The sequence below is a fragment of the Balaenoptera borealis genome, assembly GCF_965194805.1.
Source record: "Balaenoptera borealis genome assembly, chromosome: 6".
NCBI classification, from domain to species: domain Eukaryota; kingdom Metazoa; phylum Chordata; class Mammalia; order Artiodactyla; family Balaenopteridae; genus Balaenoptera; species Balaenoptera borealis.
Genome location: NC_138863.1, coordinates 93,310,368 through 93,328,230, shown reverse-complemented (window position 1 = coordinate 93,328,230; position 17,863 = coordinate 93,310,368). Strand labels below are relative to the sequence as shown.

Genomic DNA, 17,863 nt, shown 5'->3' with positions numbered 1-17,863 from the left:
AAAGGAAAAAGTTTTATATTTTAGTACCTTTAACGTCACATTTTTTCCTGCTTTTTGAACAAGGGGGGTTAATTTGCATTTTGCACTGGGCCGCATAAATTATGTAGCTGGTGCTGTACCCAGGCACAGATAAATGTAATTCAGAGATTCAGTCACTCATTCAGCAATTGTTTATTGAACATGAACTTGGTACACCACAGTGCCAGGTATAGGAGATGTAAAAACAAAACAAAACAAACAGAAAACCCCAAACCAAAATGAAGAGCTGGTTTCTGCCACCTGAGCCTTAGTACCGGCTTTTGCGGGAAATACCTGCAGCCAAGCCTTGTAGATAATTATGGACTCTCGAGGCCCAGATCTGGGGCCAGGAGTGAATTCCAAGATTCTCCTGGTGATGGGAGGAGTCTGGAAAGAATTTGTAGAGGTGTTATTTCAGATTGTATCTGAGTGTTCAAACTTGTAAGATATTTTAGAAACACTCTTTTTTGTTAAGACAAAACCAAATAATTAGAACTAGCCACACAGAGATTGGAGGCTTTCTCATCTTCTACTCCAAGCTCATAAATTATGAGAGAGGCCCTGCAGTTATCTTTAAGCAGATCTGAGAGAGTGATTGTATTCTGCTAGTGACTGTCTAAAAGTAGGACTGAAACCTAGGTCATCTGATTTCAAATTCTTTTCCACTACATTCTAATTATCTACTCCATTGTAATCCTTAATTTGACAGCTGTTCTTACTTTCCTGTTACTAATATTAAGAAATTAGGAAGTGATATAGCATTTTGCAGAGGATTTGATTTTATTTTTTCTTCCTATCAAAACTTATGTAAGGGGTCTTCTAAACAGAAAATGTTTCCGATGCACTTAAATTATAATTTGTTTTATAAAAACCAACTTCTCCCTAACTACTGTCACCCTGAGTGAGGAATGTCTGTGTTCTGGAGCCAGCCTTCTAGTGTGGAAGAACACACGCTTTGCAATCAGGAGTGGGCAGAATCTGAGTCTTCCTTTGAAGAGCCATATGCCTTTGGAACTGTGATCAGCCTGCTTGAGCCTCCAATTCCTCATCTGGAAAATGGGCACAGTAATGACTGCTTGGTAGTTATGTTGGAGGGTTTAATGAAATGAGATGGTAGAGTACCCTACAGACACTGGGTGCTTAGTGAATATTGCTTCCTCCTCTTGAAAGAGAAAACATTTCCCCTTCTCCCCAGCTCTTTTAAGGCTTCTGCCTTGTGAAATTGCTCATTTTATATCAATGGCCTATTTTATCTGTGTTTGAACTTGAGAAATTTCTGTGACTTTTAACTTTCTATTAATATATTGGTAAGAGAGAAAAATGTGACTCTTCAATTTCAATATTTTCCTTCCGTGTTCACTTTCTATCCCAATGGTGAAATCCTAGAATACTAAGAATTTTAGCGGAGGTATCAGAGTCATGGAGTTGAATAATTTTTAAATGATAAAGCACTTTGGGGATAATCATAACATATAGCTGTCATTTAAGAAGGCCTCTGGGCTAGGTTGTATTCCGTGCACTTTACAGGTATTAATTTGGTTAAATCTCACAAAGAGTCTTTGAGGAAGTGTGTTTTTGTTTCCATCTCACAGGTAAGGAAACAGAAGCAATGAGTTAAGTAACTCATCCAAGGTCACTTGGGCTGGCCCAGGACCTGTACCCTAACCATTATGCTAAACTGCCTTAATTATGAGGCATTCCAGACCCCTGATTTTACAGGTGATTGAGATCTGCAAAGAATAACTGACTTGCCCAGTGTCATCCAGCTGCTTAAATGCAGGGGCAGGACTGGAACCCCGGGATACTGACCACCCCCCCTGCCCCGCCCCACCCAGTGCAAGGTTCTCTCCACTCCCCCCAGAATTACTGGCAGGACAGGCTCACAAGAGGCTCAAACTGGGAACCAGCAGAGCTAGATAATAATATTTCTATTCCTGTGCCTTTCATTAAGGATGCATGATTTTTGTAATTCTTTCCTTTAGCAGTAATTGCTCTGTTTTGTCTTTCAGGAACCTGGGCAGGAGGAGACAAGCCAATATATCTGCCTGTTGAGCCTACAGTTAAAAATAATTATAGAGAACATGGTGATGCTTCAGAAACTGTCAGGTGATGTGACATTTTTCAAATCATACTTTTTTACATTATTCAGTTCTAGTCTGGAGGAATTACCTTCGGGTAGAAAGGAGAAAAGAGTGGGAAAAGAAAAAAGTCAAACATTCACTTGTTTCTTTTGTGGAAAAATACCTGACCATTATTATAAGAAGGTAGATGCAGATAAAATTTGGATATACAGGTTACTTATTACTTACAAGTTACTTATTACAGTAAGTCAAAATTACTTATTGAATATACGTACCCTTTTCCAAAAAGAATTTGGTGTGTACAACAAGATTAGTAAGCCGTTTTTGTGATGCAGCTGTACGATGAAGGGAAAACAAAGAGGCCAGCTATAAGGGTCAGTGCTGTACCCGTGGTTGAACAAAACCTTGCATTTTGGTGGATCAAGGCCGCCATTCTTGTTCTCCAGAAAGGAAGGAACATAGCAATGGTGTCTACAGGGGGCAAAGTTTGTTTGTTTGTTTGTTTGTTTATTTATCGGAGTATAGTTGCTTTACACTGTTGTGTTAGTTTCTGCTGTGCAGCAAAGTGAATCAGCCACATGTATACATATATCCCCTCTTCCTTGGATTTCCTTCCCATTTAGGTCACCACAGAGCATTTAGTAGAGTTCCCTGTGCTATACAATAGGTTCTCATTGATTATCTATTTTATACATAGTAGTGTGTATATGTCAATCCCAATCTCCCAATTCATCCCACCCTCCTCTTCTCTTCTTGGTATCCATACATTTGTTCTCTACATCTGTGTCTCTATTTCTGTTTTGCAAACAAGTTCATCTGTACCATTTTTCTAGATTACACATATATGTGATATTATACGATATTTGTTTTTCTCTTTCTGACTTACTTCACTCTGTATGACAGTCTCTAAGTCCACCCACATCTACGCAAATGGCACAGTTTCGTTCCTTTTTATGGCTGAGAAATATTCCATTGTATATATGTACCACCTCTTCTTTATCCATTCATCTACTGATGGACACTTAGGTTGCTTCCATGTCCTGGCTATTGTAAATAGTGCTGCAATGAGCACTGGGGTGCATGTGTCTTTTTGAATTATGGTTTTCTCAGGGTATATGCCCAGTAGTGGGATTGCTGGGTCGTATGGTAGTTCTATTTTTAGTTTTTTAAGGAACCTCCTTACTGTTCTCCATAGTGGCTGTACCAATTTACATTCCCACCAACAGTGTTGGGGTGTTCCCTTTCTCCACACCCTCAAGCAAAGTTTATTTTAATGAAATTCAAAGAGCAGTTGCTCCTATAGAGTGTGATATAGGAAATATTAACCAGTAACAGAGCAGACACTGTATTAGTAGTCAGGGTTTTCCAGAGAAAGAGAACCAGTAGGAGCTCTCTCTGTCTCTGTCTCTGTTTCTATCAAGAAATTTATTGTAAGGGATTGGCTCATGTAATTATGGAGGCTGACAAATCCCAAGACCTGCGGTCAGCAAGCTGGAGGCCGAGGAGAGCCAGTGATATAGTTCCAGTTTGAGCTGAAGGCCTGACAACCAGGAGAGCTGATGGTGTAAGTTCTAGTCTAAGCCCAAAGTCAGGAGAAGACCTACATCCCAGCTCGGTGTCAGGCAGAGAGAGAATTCTCCATTACTCAGTCTTTTTGTTCTATTCAGGCCTCCAATCGATTGGGTCAGGCTCTCCCACACTGGGGAGGGTGGTCTGCTTTACTCAGTTTACTGATGTAAATGTCAGCCTCATCTGGGAACACCCTCACAGACACAGCCAGAAGAATGTTTCACCAAATATCTGGGCACCTTGTGGCCCAGTCAAGTTGACCCATAAAATCAACCATGACAATCCTCCCCTTTTTCACACATAATCTTCTGCAGTTCTCTAATTCATGACACAGGTGAGAATCAGGATTTTGTACTAGCATAAATCTATATTACATCAAGAGTTCAAGTTTACAATTGACTTATAATAAACAGTCAATGAGGGAAAATGAGACTGTTGTGGTGAACACAAAAACAGGCAATCAGGGGTTATGGATGGCAGTTGCAACCTTACATCGGCCTCAGTTCCAAATGTCTGCATTGCGATTTGATTGCATAATATTGAGACAAATTCACAGATAATTAGCTATACTATATGACATTCTTTTTTTTGTAGCTTGCCTTGATATAACAGAATACATTTCCATTAATCTCATTTGGAAGCTGGAAAGAGGAACAGTAGGAAATATTTGTTTTAATGTTAAAGTGGTGATGACATTGGCTCATGTTTGACTTAGAAGAGTCAGAGAAGAGCACTAAGGACTGAGAACAAGCTGTAGAGACTCTACATTATTACCGGTTATGATGCAGCTCTTATGGTTGGGTCTGAATCTGAAGAGCTGAGCCTGGCCGGCCTGGCATTGCAGTGGCCTACATGTGAACTGCTGTCATCCTGTAGTTCCTCTTTTGTGATTTTATATCCACACGTCTGGGTTTTTTTAGAGGGCAGTGTAAAACTACACACTTTCTGATGTATAACCTATTTACTGCTATTAGTAGCTAATAGTTAAGTACTACCACTTCCGTGTGCTGGGTACATTTTTGAGTGGTGGTGCCTCCCCCGCCCCCCCCCCCCACACACACACATTGGGTGGTTTAAACAACAAAAATTTGTCTTCTCACAGTCTTGGAGGCTAGAAGTCTGAGACCACGGTGTTCCTTCTGAGGGCTGTGTGAGGGAACATGTTCCAGGCCTCCCTCTGTGGCTTGTAGATGGCCATTTTCTCCCTGTGTCTTCATGTTGTCTTCCTTCTGTACATGCCTGTGTTCAAATTTCCTCTTCTTATAAGGACACCAGTCATACTGGATTAGGGCCCACCCCAATAATTCCATTTTAACTGATTACCTCTGTAAAGACCCTATCTCTAAACAAGGTCGCATTCTGAGGTACTGGGGGTTAGGACTTCAACATATGAATTTGGGGGGGAACAATTCAACCCATACTATACCTGTATATAACTATATACCAAGTAGATATAACTATACCTGTGTATACCTGTATATACCTGTATGTACAGGTATAGTTATATACGTGTGTGTGTGTGTGTATACTATTTTTGCAGCTGTTTGAAGTTTGCATATTTTCCGTACTGCAGACCTTACACAAAATTGAAGAAGAATGTTAATATTCAAGTTTTATTATCCTGTGTTTAGAAGTTGTTTTTTTTTTGCAGATATTGGTGTTAACAGGCCAAATAAATATTCCCAACAACAATAAATATTCCCAATAACAATATTCCCAACAATAACAACAACGACAAATATATATATATATATATACACATACATACACACAGGTATAGTTATATGCATGTATATATGTATAGTATATACACAATATGTATATATATGTGTTAGTGCATGTGTGTATATATATATATGCAGGCATACCTCAGAGATATTGTGGGTTTGGTTCCAGACCACCACAATAAAGAAAATATTGCAATAAAGTGAGTCACACCAATTTTTTGATTGTCCAGGACATGTAAGTTATGTTCAACACTATACTGTAGTCTAAGTGTACAATAGCATTATATCTAAAAAAACTAGGTACACACCATAATTAAACAATACGTTATTGCTAAAAAATGCTAATCATCATCTGAGCCTGCAGTAAGTCATAATCTTTTTGCAATAGTAACATCAAAGATCACTGATCACAGATCATAACAGAAATAATAATAATGAAAAAGTTTGAAATATTGCAAGCATTACCGAAATGTGACACAGAGATGCAAAGTGAGGAAATGCTGTTAGAAAAGTGGTGCCAATAGACTTCCTTGAGGCAGGGTTGCCATAAATCTTCAATCTGTAAAAAATTCAGTACCTGTGAAGTCTAATAAATCGAGGTATGCCTGTATACACATATATATGTGTAATACATATACATACACACATACTCATTTAATCCTTACAGGAAGGTACTGTGATTATTACCCTTTTAAATATGAGGAAACTGAGGCACAAAGCTCAGTGCCCCACAGCTACTAAGTTCAGGAGCTGAGATTTGAACTCAGCCCCTGGCCCCTGAGACTGTGTGCAGATCACACAACAGTGAGTTTTCCTGGCAGCACAAGGTAACATGTTGATGGACTGCAAAGGGTTAACATTAGGGATTTAGGCTCTTAAGTTTTTAAAAACTAGTTTACTGAATTGTGAAAAGATGTAGAAATGATACCTGACAGGCAATTCTGCAGCCCTCCAGAAGTGGCATTTTGTTTGGAAAACCTCGTGTACTTGAGATGCTTATTTGAAGTCGGTGAAGATTTATCCCAACCGGTAAGTAAGCGTCCTGAGGCATCTGGGCTGGGCCTCTGCTTCCCTCCCCTGGCCTGCCAGTGGCCTGTGTGCTCAGGTTCAGCTGGCTCTCTTGTACACGCACAACCCTAAGTATTCCTGACAATCAGAGCCAGTATGGAGTTATGGCTGACCCAAAGTGTGAAGACCCCACGTGGAGGGACATGGTGGGCGGGGTCATGGGCTGAGATCACCAGCCCCAGGTGTGGGATCATGAACAGAGGCTCGCTCATGGGCCTTCCTCTCCACCTCTTCCATCAATGGGTGGCTTGTCCCTCAAAAGGCCATCAGGGTGGCATGGCAGAAAGAGCAAACCACTAAGGGATCTGCCACTTTGGGCCATCATCTGCTTCTCCGTTGTCTCTCTGACCTAGGACAAACTATGTAACCTCTCTTTTCTTCGGTTTCCTCATGTGCAAAGTGATCCTTGTTGACTAAATCATCTTTCTGTTGATGGGTCTTTGTGGAGGGCCTTCCATGAGGTAGACACCAGGGGACACAGAAGTCTGAAACACAAGGGGTCTGGTGGTTAAGAGCTTGGTCTCTGACAGCCCTCATAAATTCAAATCTCAGCACAGCAGCTGATGAGCTGCTACCTTGGCAAGTTCCTCTATCTCTCTCTCTGTGCCTCAGTTTCCTCATCTGTAAAATAGGAATCATAAAAGTAATGACCATTTACCAAGTCAATGTGTGTAAAGATTTAGAGCTAAGATTGGCACATACACGCTATGTGTTTATTAAATAATAAGCCCTCTCTGGCTTTTTTTTTTCCCCTATTTTGTATGTTTATCTTTTTTTTTTTTTTTTAAGCCATCTCCGGCTTTCAAGAATTTACCCTGCTGCTGTGTGGTTGGATAAATGTATACCGATAAAATGAGACATAATTGCTAAATCAACACCATCATGCTCTAGAAGAGGGTATGAGTTGGGTGTCTGGAAGAGTCAGGGGTCTAAGAGATTCAGGGGAAAGAGGGAAAGAGGCACTGGGGCTCAGTGTATGCCAGGCACTGTACTAAGGACTTCCCATGCATTTCCTCTTAATCTTCAAAATAATCCTGGGCAGTAAATATTGTCTTCCCCATTGTACAACTGAGAAAACTGTGGCTTTGGACAAGTCAAGTCTTGTACTAAAATGTGTAAGTGACAAAGCCAGGATTCTTTGGGGGCTGGGAGTCCAGGAGGAGGCCAGGTGGGCCAGATGGAGTTGCCCATGTGGTCAGAATAGTGACAGGACTGCAGTGGCCTGGACATGCTCTGGCATTTGAAAGGGTCCTGAGCCGGCTGTTCACGCCGCCCCTTTCAGAGGCCTCCTTGGACTCAGGGGGCCCTTGACAGGTGTCTTGCTGCGGTGCTGCTTTCGATTTTGCTCATTACTGCAGCACTATCCAGTGTCAATATTTTACAGTGTGATTGGATTATACTTTGTTCCCAAGGCTTTAAAAGAAGAGTGTATTTTTAAAAGATGAATAAATAAATGGTTTAGCTCTCTGTGTTGTTAACCACACTCGATGCTGTTAGAGTTTTCCTTGAAGAGCAAGAATGATGCTCTGTGTTCATGGATTTCTGAAATCAATTATGTTTTTGTTAATTGGATTTTGTTCCCCTTCTTTTGGCTTTCCCCTAACACAGAAAATAAAATCTGGGGGTTAGTCCTCTCCTTCTGATGGATGGCACCCAAGGGCAATGCAAGCATTTTTCACTAGTCTACTTTGTTTTTCTGGAATTCTCCGAGTGACCATTACACAAGTCTCAGCGACCAGGGTCAGCTTCTATTTATGTGACACATTCCTCATGTTGGTTTATTTCACCTCAAAATCCAACCCCGTGGAAATGTTTCAGGATGTTGACCTTTAAACACTATGGATAAAATCCTGCTTCTTTCCCATGCTTAACAACAAAAACAACCACTGTGATTGATTATAACAATAGCTGCTATTCACTGAATGTTTAATACATTCCAAGGCACCCTGTTAAGGGCCTTTCATGCATAATCTCATTTACTTCTCTCAGTAACCCTGTGAGCTCCGTGGTGTTTTTATCCTATTTTACACATGAGGAGACCGAGGCTTAGGGAAGGTAAAGAGTGTGCTTAGGGTCACGTGTCTAGCTAGATAGTGGTGGCAAGTGAATTCCAACTCCTTCTGCACTGAGTCAAATTCCTCAATGTTCTTTAATGCAGTTAAATGCAGTTCTAGCAATGAATGGTCTTACCTTCTCCAACAATTCTTGGAGCACACTATCATGTGAAGTTTGAGGTTCACAAAGCAAAGCAGGCAGACCCATCTCAGCTCAGAAACTTTGGAACATTGATTCCCAGAACAAGCAAACCAGGGTGCAATGACACACCACACAACCTGACCCGCTAAAGGGCCAGTGAGGCTTGAGGCCTTAAATTTTACAGCTGGAGGAATCTCCTGAAACAACTACGAATTCTGACACACACACACAGTGCCTTCCTGCTCAGTCACCTTTCCCAGGTGCCTGGTGCCTCCAAGCAGGGCGATGGTCAACAGGTCCTTGTTTGCCTGACTTTCCCCATTTTAGCACCAAATGTCTATCATCCTGGGAAACCCCTCAATCCTGGGCAAAATGGGACTGGTGCTTATCCCCCCTCTAAGGGAGAGTTCAAAATCATCAGCCTGGCTTTTGACCTCTCACTGTCAATCCCATCCATCTACTGCTCTTCTATGTAGGGGGCTCTGTCAATGCCCGGCCGGCTGGCTAGAAGCTGCCCTCCAACAGACTCTCTCCTTGGACTAAACTCCAGCCAGGTTTCCCTGAGTCCTCTTCATGAGGCCTCAACCTTGGCCTATAAAGACTTGAACAAACACTACCATAGTTCCTAACAGCTCAAGGCTGCATCCCTAGGATGACCCTAGCCCCCCTTAAAGTACCTGCCTGAGAAAACTCAAAGCTGCTAAAGGAATTTACTGTTTGTTCCAGCCTCTGTGGGAGGGCGGGAGCCCACCTTTAATAAGCTCCAGTTAGCAAACCCAGATGGGTTTCACATGGACCAACCCCTTGTAGCCTGTTGTCATTTTCCACTTCCCAATTGAGCCCCTGCCCCTCATCTCCTCCCTATTCCTTCATCCTCCCTTTAAAATGCCCTGTCACCTCTGTACAACTCAAAGCTGAGTTTAGTCCCTGCTGGACCCTTTTCCCTACTGTAGTAGTATGTTGCTGATTAAAATCTGCCCTTACTGCTCTAACTAGTGTCAAGCTTTGTTTATGTTTGACGCCTTCTCTATTCTGTCTGTGTTGCCTCCAGTGCTTGTCTCCACTACCTCCACCCCATCACCTTTCCTCCCCCCGTGCACACAGGATCTTCCCTCTAAGGTCCGCTTCATGCCCATGGGCCTGCAGTGCCTGCTCCACCTCTGCTCATCCCCTTCCAGCTCCTGGTGGTCTCCTTTTTTTGACCGCCTATATCACTTGGATGTGGTGCTACTCCCTGGGGAAATAAGATATGCTATAGCATATTGCTTTCTGTGCAGAGATCTTATTTCTTCTTCTGGTTTTGGGCCTCTTGAGGACAAGAACAATGTCTCTTGCTTCTTTGTGTATCTCAGGCCTCAAGAAGGCTTGCACAACGGGCAGCCCAAAGTGGGTGTTGTCGATGACATCTTAGAATAGGCAACTGTCCGGTCCTTGCATTACTTACCTTCCCTTAGAAAACAATGGCTATACTTTTGAATAACTCTCAGTCCACTGGAAGCTATATAATATAAATTACTCCTTGGATGGACAGGATAATGAAGTAGCTAAAGAGCACAGCCTTTGGAGTCCCGTTGGCCCAGAATTCCTTGCTCTTAATTCAACTTTGAAAAAAATCATGGGCAGGTTTATATCACTTCTCTGGGCCTCCTTTCATCAACTATAAAACAAGCATATCACGTTCTTCAGTGGGTGATTGTGGTCGTGAGCATTACATGTCATAACAGTCCCTGCCACAAAGTAAGTACCAGTAAATGGAATCAGTGAAAAACATACACCAACCACACAAAACATACCATGGATAGAGAGAGTTAAACAAGTGTGGGGTTGGAGGGGAAGAAAGGAAAGGGATGAAATAGAAAATGGAACAAATGGGGTGCCTGGAGCTTTGGGTCAGGGGGTCTGGAAAGACTTCTTGGGTGGCAAAAGGAGAAGGAAAAATGTCTTTTACTTATCGATCTTCTATCTTGTGCACTAGATATTTTGTATGCTGCATTTCATTGACTTCTCAGAACAATGCTGTAAGACATATATTTATCCCATAATTTACAGGTATTGACACTTTGCTGTGGTCACAGAGTTTATAAGAGGCAAAGCTGAGATGGACCTGAGACCATCTCACTCCAGATCCATGTTTTCCCCACATTGCCAACCTCCCTGCCTTATCCAGTTACAAGCGTGTGTGCGTGCATTGTATGGGTTCATTAAAGACTTTGAACTTTCTTGGCAGCTGCCAACAGTTGTTCTATCTATTCTGATTAAAAATGTGTGACGATGGGTTAAGACACTGGCTTCACCTGGAAAGTCCCTCTAACCTGCTTTGAATATATTGGCTTGTGCAAATACAGGATACCTTGGACTAAAAGGAGTAGAAATCCCACCTAAAGTATTTTAAACAATGAGGAAATGTACTATTTCTTGTAAGAGAGGACAGAAAGTAGGGCAGGCTCCAGGCACAGTACCTGAATCTTTGGGACTGTGGTTCTATCCCCTGCTTACCCTTATCCATGTATAGACTCTGTCCTCAGAGGTTCAAGAGGGCTGCCATTAACAGCTGAGACAAGTGACTTCTTTGTGAGTGAGAGAAAACTCATTCCCTCAATTATGGACTAAGTATTCCTTCTCTTCAGTCTGATTGGGTGGTTTAAATTGTGGACCCAACCCTGGCCCAATAGCAGTCGACAGTGGGAATACTCTGTACTGACTGGCTAAAGTCAGGGCACCTGAACCAATCACTGACAAGAAGGATAGGATGACTGTGATTGGCTGATACTAATCAGGACTCATATCTATAGTCATGACTTGTTCTCAGACTATCTGGGGTGAGAATTGAAATTCTTAATATGTTACATCCAGCACAATTTGGACACCACCAATCAAGATGGATGCTCTCTATAAACAGCAGTAAGTCTATCTGTTTTGGACTAGCTGATTATCAATCCTAGATACGTGACCACAGTGTGAGTTTTCCTAAGAAGGAGGAAGGCAGAATGGATCCTGGGTAGGCAGCCCACGGTGGCTGCTTGGTCTGTTGTGTGTCTCCCTGAGTGTTAGGCTTCATGGGCAATGAAGGTAACCCCCCACCCCAGTTTTCTAATCTTACAGCTCAATATCGGTGGCCTCAGTGATTAGGCAATCTTACTTTTAACTTGTTCTGTTAAAATTAGTCTCATTTCAAATGTAAGCATAAATGTGACATGTGACCTGACCTAGCCAAGTCCAACTCCCTCCTGTGAGGGGACCAGATAGCAAGTCAACCCAAGCCGCATCTCTGTTTAGTGCCAGGGCAAAACATAACTCAGCTTACCACACAGACTGAGTGAGTAAACCTAGGCCTTGCCGAAAGGGATCTCCTACCCCCCAAGGAACAGCTTTAAAAGTCCTGGGGCTTCCCTAGCTGTCCAGGGGTTAAGACTCTGCGCTTCCAAGGCAGGGGGTGTGGGTTCAAACCCTGATCAGGGAACTAAGATCCCACATGCTGCACAGCGTGGCTAAAAAATTAAAAAAAGAAAAAAACAACTTAAAAGTCCTTAACCAGCCTTTTCTTCAGTTTACTCAGTCCTTACAAATCCTGACTAATTGGGGGCGTAGGCAGCTTAAATCAGCTTATAGGTCTGATTACAGAAGATTTTAAGAGATGTGCAGTTATGTCACTTTCAAGTGCAGGCAGTAACTCAAATTAGATTATAGAGAGATGTCTTATAAAGCCCCTAATATATATATACAGATAAGGATGACTTGTAACGAGCTTATCAATTATTTGTATTTAATTCCTTGCTTTGAACGTGCTTCTGGTGGCTTAACACCTGTGTGTTCTGCCAATTACTTTAACATTTTCCCCCAGAAATCTTGTTTGCACTATTGATTTGGACTATCAAGGCAGAGTCTGAAATAATAAGGTTTTGGCCTATTCCTGATTTTACAAGGAAGATTGAAATCGTACATGTTCATCAGGTCGATTTTTTATTGGACACACAAAAGGGTGTTTGGTCTTTGGTTGCTAGTTATTTGCAAAGTCAGCTGGAAAGAAGATTTAATTTTTTTTGCTATTATTATTGGGTTTTTAAGGGAAAATGTGGAAACTTGATCCCTAGAAAATGTTAAATGGAAGTGCAGAGGGGCAGTTTGCCCACCCTCAATGTAAATAGTCGAATCAATCCAGAGACATGAGCCATCCCTAGGCTGGCAGTGTGGCCAGGTTGAAGGAGCACTGGACCATGAGATAACCTGTGTTCTGTTCCTTGCTTCATACTAGCTGACTGTGTGACCTTGGACAAGTCACTTAACTTCTCTGAGCCTCAGCTGATCAAGGTTTCACTAGACCAGCAGTGGCAAACACTCCTGGCCACAGGGGTGAGACAGAAGATACGTCTGGATAAAGAGGACTGGGAAGAAAACAAAACAATGAAACAGAAAGCCAACAGAACACCAACTTTATTGTGAGGTTGGGGGGCAATCTGGGATGGCGGGGACTGCTGCAGAGCACAGCCCAATCTAAAGGGGACGGCCCACTAGTCAGCTTCAAGCTGAATGCAGACCTCATGTGACCAGATCCTCTAACTTTTTTTTAAAGAGAACATGAAAAATCCAGAGGTTTATATGAAATCATTTACTTTTCAAATATATTGCATGTAACAGTAAACCTGTGTGAACCAACAACACTGAACAAAATGAAGTTTTCCCCTGGACTGAATTCAACTTGGTGGTGCTAATCTGCAGCCTCTAGACATGATGAACTCAGAAATCCGTTGCACATGTGGAATGCTGTGGCCCTGTGAGTTTCATGTGCATAGCCCCTCAGAGTCACACCAATGTCAAGGTGGAAGAGGTCTTAGCGGGTTCCTGGTTTGCCTCTCGTGCACCATCCCCGGCAGTTCTTACCTAACCTTTGTTTAGCTCTTCCACAAGCCTGACTGTCCTGAAAGGGACTCTGTTTGGAGTTCTTTCCTGTATTGAGGAGAAACCCTTCATTCATCTACTTCTTGGTTCTAATTCTGTCACCTGGAGCAATACAGAAGGCATCCTTGGTCTCTTGGGGCTTTAGACCTGGACAAGCCTGCTCCTATCCCCCACCCACATCAGACATCTGCTTCCTGGGCAGTCAGGGCTTTGAAAGGTCTGCTTAGAGCTCAAAACCCTGGATAAGTTAGAGACATTTCCCTGGAAGAGAATTCAGCTGGAACCCCTTTCACCATGACTTGTGCATGGTTGAGGCGAGCTTCCCTCCTTTGAGGGAGAGAGGAGGGGGCTGGGAGGTATAGAAAGCCACTGCTAGCCTATTGGGAGGCCTGAGGGAGGCAGGGTGCAACCTGTGTCCTTCAAAGGGTCACCAGTGGGGGCTCTTTGTTCTGTAGAATGGGTCAAAGTGGGAGTGTCATTTTGTCTCAGAAGGGTAGTCCTGTGACCACTTCTCGCCTCATTGTAACCTCTGGATGCTTTCTGCCCACACAGGGATGACCTGGAATCACTCTCTCCTGCAGCTGCTTGCCAGCCTCTGTGATAGAGCAGCAGACGGCGAGGGGGAGGCGGGGGGGTGGGGGGGGACGCGTGGTGGTGTGCTTTGGCCCCGCTGGAGAGAGGTAGGCAAGTGGCTGCTGTTTGCGTCGACAGGCGTGCAGCTCAGGGGCCGCTGGGAGCCTGTGCCTGGAAGTGGGGCAGAGTCTTGAAGAGACGTAGGACTCAGCTGCTGTTCAGAGCTATTCTGTGCGGGGTGAAATGCTTCCTTCAAAATGTGACTCTGCATTATAGTAGAGTCTCCGTGACGTATTGTGTGGATAGTCTTTCACATGCTCTGTGATTCGACGCATAAGTCCAGAACAGGGTAATTAACTAGGTGTAATAAATAATATAGAATCTGGTGACTATTTAGCGTCTGGTAATGATGATAAGTCAAGTTTGAAATGTTCCTTGAGGAGACTGTGAGATTCTGAGAAATGAAGCCAGGAAGACTGATTAGAGCCTATTGCTGTTCAGAAAATCTACTGCAAAAAATAAAGGGAGGTATTGCTAGGCTAATAGGAAAGGCAAATACAATCCACCTTGGCCTCTGAAAACCAAATGGGTGTAATCAGCAAATGTCATTGCTCTTAGGGGTGAATGCACAGGAGAGCAAGAGACACCCTGCCACACGGGGGTAGAGAGCATTGTTGATTTGATCAGTGGCAGCAAAGAAAGAACACATTAGCTTTTCTCTATGGTCCTTACTTCCTTTGAAGCCTTATTTATTTATTCATTTATTTGTTTGCTTATTTGGTTATTTATCTCTCCAGTTTTAAGGAAAGACCCCTATTGAAGAAATAAAAGTTATGTTTTAAAGGGTTTGTTCCACCAAAATTTGTTCCTCTTAGGAGGGTCACATACTTGTTTTTCAGCTCTTGACGTAAAGATTCATATCCTACATTGTGTACACCTGTACCAAGTGGTGTTTACATTGCATATTTTGATGATGAATCACCCTATTCTCTGAAAATCTGGCCGCACTTGTTGGATGAATTTAGCAGTAACATAAAATAACCCTTTTGGAAGTTATCTGGGGAGAGAGTAACCCTAATCCTGTAGTAGTAGAAAGAAGAAAACCCCAGACAAAATGGTGATGTTTGTGAATGGAGGGAACAAAGACATGGGGAAGAACAGTAGCTAGTAGTCAGCAGACCAGGGATAATTTGTGATGTAGCAGGAAGAAGATGGGTTTGGGTTCATTATTGGCTGTGTGACCTTGGGCAAGTTACTTAACTCCTCTGAGCTTCAGTTTCTGCATGGGTAAAATAGGGGAGAACAAATTTGTATCTTGTCAGAATTGAAGGGGAAAATGTGTGTCAGTGCCCCACGCTGAGTGTGGCACAGGGTCACTCCCTTCTCCCCACTGGGTGATCTTCTGTCTTCACATATTTGTCATTCAGTGCCTTACACATAATGAGCACTTGAGGTTTTTTGGTTAATGTACAGAGGCAGGGAGTCAGAGCGCATTGTCCAAAACCCAGGAGGCAGACAACCTGCCTCAGTGCTGCTCTCTGATCTCTCATTTGGAACCTCGGGTAAATAGGGGAGCCTGGGGAAGGTGCAGGGAAGGTGTCCAGTGCAAGACAGAATCCTTCCTTTTCTCCCAGGCACATGCACACACAGGCAGCACATGCCAGGCAGCCTCGGTCAGTGCATGTTCCAGTACCTTCCCTTTCTTCTGCCCTCACTTCCCAGAGTGAAGAGAGGTGATGATTCCAAGTGAACGACTAGCGATTTAAGAAGTTTTTCTTAAGAGGGAGGAGAACAAATTTATATCTCCTGGAAATTAAAGGAGAAAATGTGTGACAGTGCCTCGCTTTCCTTCTTTTTAATGTGAAGTATGAATAGAAATGTCATTTCTGTGTAAATAAATTATTTGATTAAACAGGACATCAGTGTGCTCAATGGTTAGATTTGCCAAGAGATCTGAGGCAAGCTGTTAATGGTTTTCCTCATTTACTCGAGGATAAATAATGCAGGAAGCTCATCAGATTTGTCCACAGACAGATTTGAAAGAATCTGATCCCCCGAGCTAAGGAAGTGGTGAAGGAGGAAAAAGATTGCCACGAAGCTGGTTTTACTGCTCGAGAAATCTAGAGCGGCAGAAAGCCATGTTGAAATCAAATTACAGATCTGTCTTCAGCCAGAGAAGGAGATTGAAAGTTAAAGAGAAGCTTCCCTCTCAGGCTTGACTCTATTATTAATCAGCTTTCATACTGGGCGGTCTCTTTAGAGATTGGCCCATTATGGTTATCGTGCATCAACAAGGCCCTTCCCCAGTGGGCCGTCCAGTGTTTGACAGGAAGTGGATTATCATGAGCAGAAGTCTCAGGGTGAACAGTGCTGTGTCACTGTTAGGCTTTCTAAAAATATGCGTGCTGTCTTCAATTGGCTGCAAACTCTGGCTGATTGAGGACACCAGGGCTATTTTCTGACAGATAAATATGCAGTTAAGATGTCCCTGCTGTCCCTGAAAGGGGATGGACAGCTGCCTTTGGAATATGAATCCCCATACCATATTCAGCCCTGGAATATTTCCCCTAACTACTTCTTTGGGGTGTGAAAGGAGGAAACTATACTCATCCGTTAATATTGGATTAATTTCATTGATTAGTCTAGCTCTCCCCCCACCCCACCCCCTTCTTCCCTCCCTCTCTTTCCTTCCTTCCCTCCTTCCTTCCTACAAATACCTGTCAGGCTCAGGAGATACATCATTAAACACTACAGAAAAATCCCCTGCCCTTATGTTATGGTGCTTGCATTCCTCTGTGTGTGTTTGTGTGTAGGAAGAGGAAGATACTAAGGCAAATAAATGTATATATGTGTTTATATACACATAATTGTACCTGTCCATCTTTGTGCCATTTAAAAGCTGATGCTGTGACCTACTAGATATTAGAAAACTTAGTAGAGGCATTGAAGACCCCAAAGATTTTTCCAGAAGCTCCCCACTACCTCAAAGAGTGGTAAAAGGAGACAGACTACAAAGTGTCTGCTGTTTGATTCCATAAGTAGAGTCTTGGGCCACCTCTGGGTGGGAGAGTCAGATGGCAGCCTGGGGGCAGGTGACAGTTGTTACTCAAACTCCAAAGTACTTCTGAGGAACTGAAGGGCCCCCCCAGGGGACAAGCAGGTCTTTCATGTCAAGAAGACCGTAAGGTTTGGTTTGAGGCAAGTTAGTACTGCCCGCTACTTGAGGCTCAGCCTCATCTTGGTTTGGTCTGTGGTTCTCAAGGTACAGTCCAGGGTAGGGCCCACCACTCTGCATCAGAATCACTCGGTATACTGGTTATCTATTGTTGGGTAAAAAAATTTTTTCCCATGAGGAAGTTATTTTTATTTCCATTTCATAGATGAAGCAACTGAGATCTGAAGAAGTTACCCAAGTTTATACCAGTAAATGGCAGAGTCAGGTGCTTTTGACATCAAGTTATTTTCTTGTTCTATTCCATTATACATGAGAATGAGATTTTGATACTTTCTCCTTGGCAAGAGCCAGCAGAATTCACCTGGTGTTTAGTCAGCTCGGGCTTCTATAGCAAAATACCATAGACTGGGTGGTTTAAACAATAAACATTTATTTCTCACAGTCCTGGAGGCTGGAAGTGTAAGATCAGGGTGCCAGCAGGGTTCTGTCTTAGATCCTTCTGGGTTGTAGACTGATGACTTCTCATTGTATCCTCACATGGCTGAAAAAAGACCAGGTAT

General features: G+C 42.9%; 1 protein-coding gene across 1 annotated transcript in view; it reads left to right on the top strand.

The window, feature by feature from the left end:
- Nucleotides 1-17,863, top strand: part of THSD7B (thrombospondin type 1 domain containing 7B) — a 1,176,114-nt gene that overhangs the window by 26,719 nt on the left and 1,131,532 nt on the right. The window contains exon 3 of the mRNA XM_082395801.1: nt 2,028-2,124. The gene's annotated coding sequence lies outside the window, so the exon portion shown is untranslated. The remainder of the gene's footprint in view (nt 1-2,027; nt 2,125-17,863) is intronic.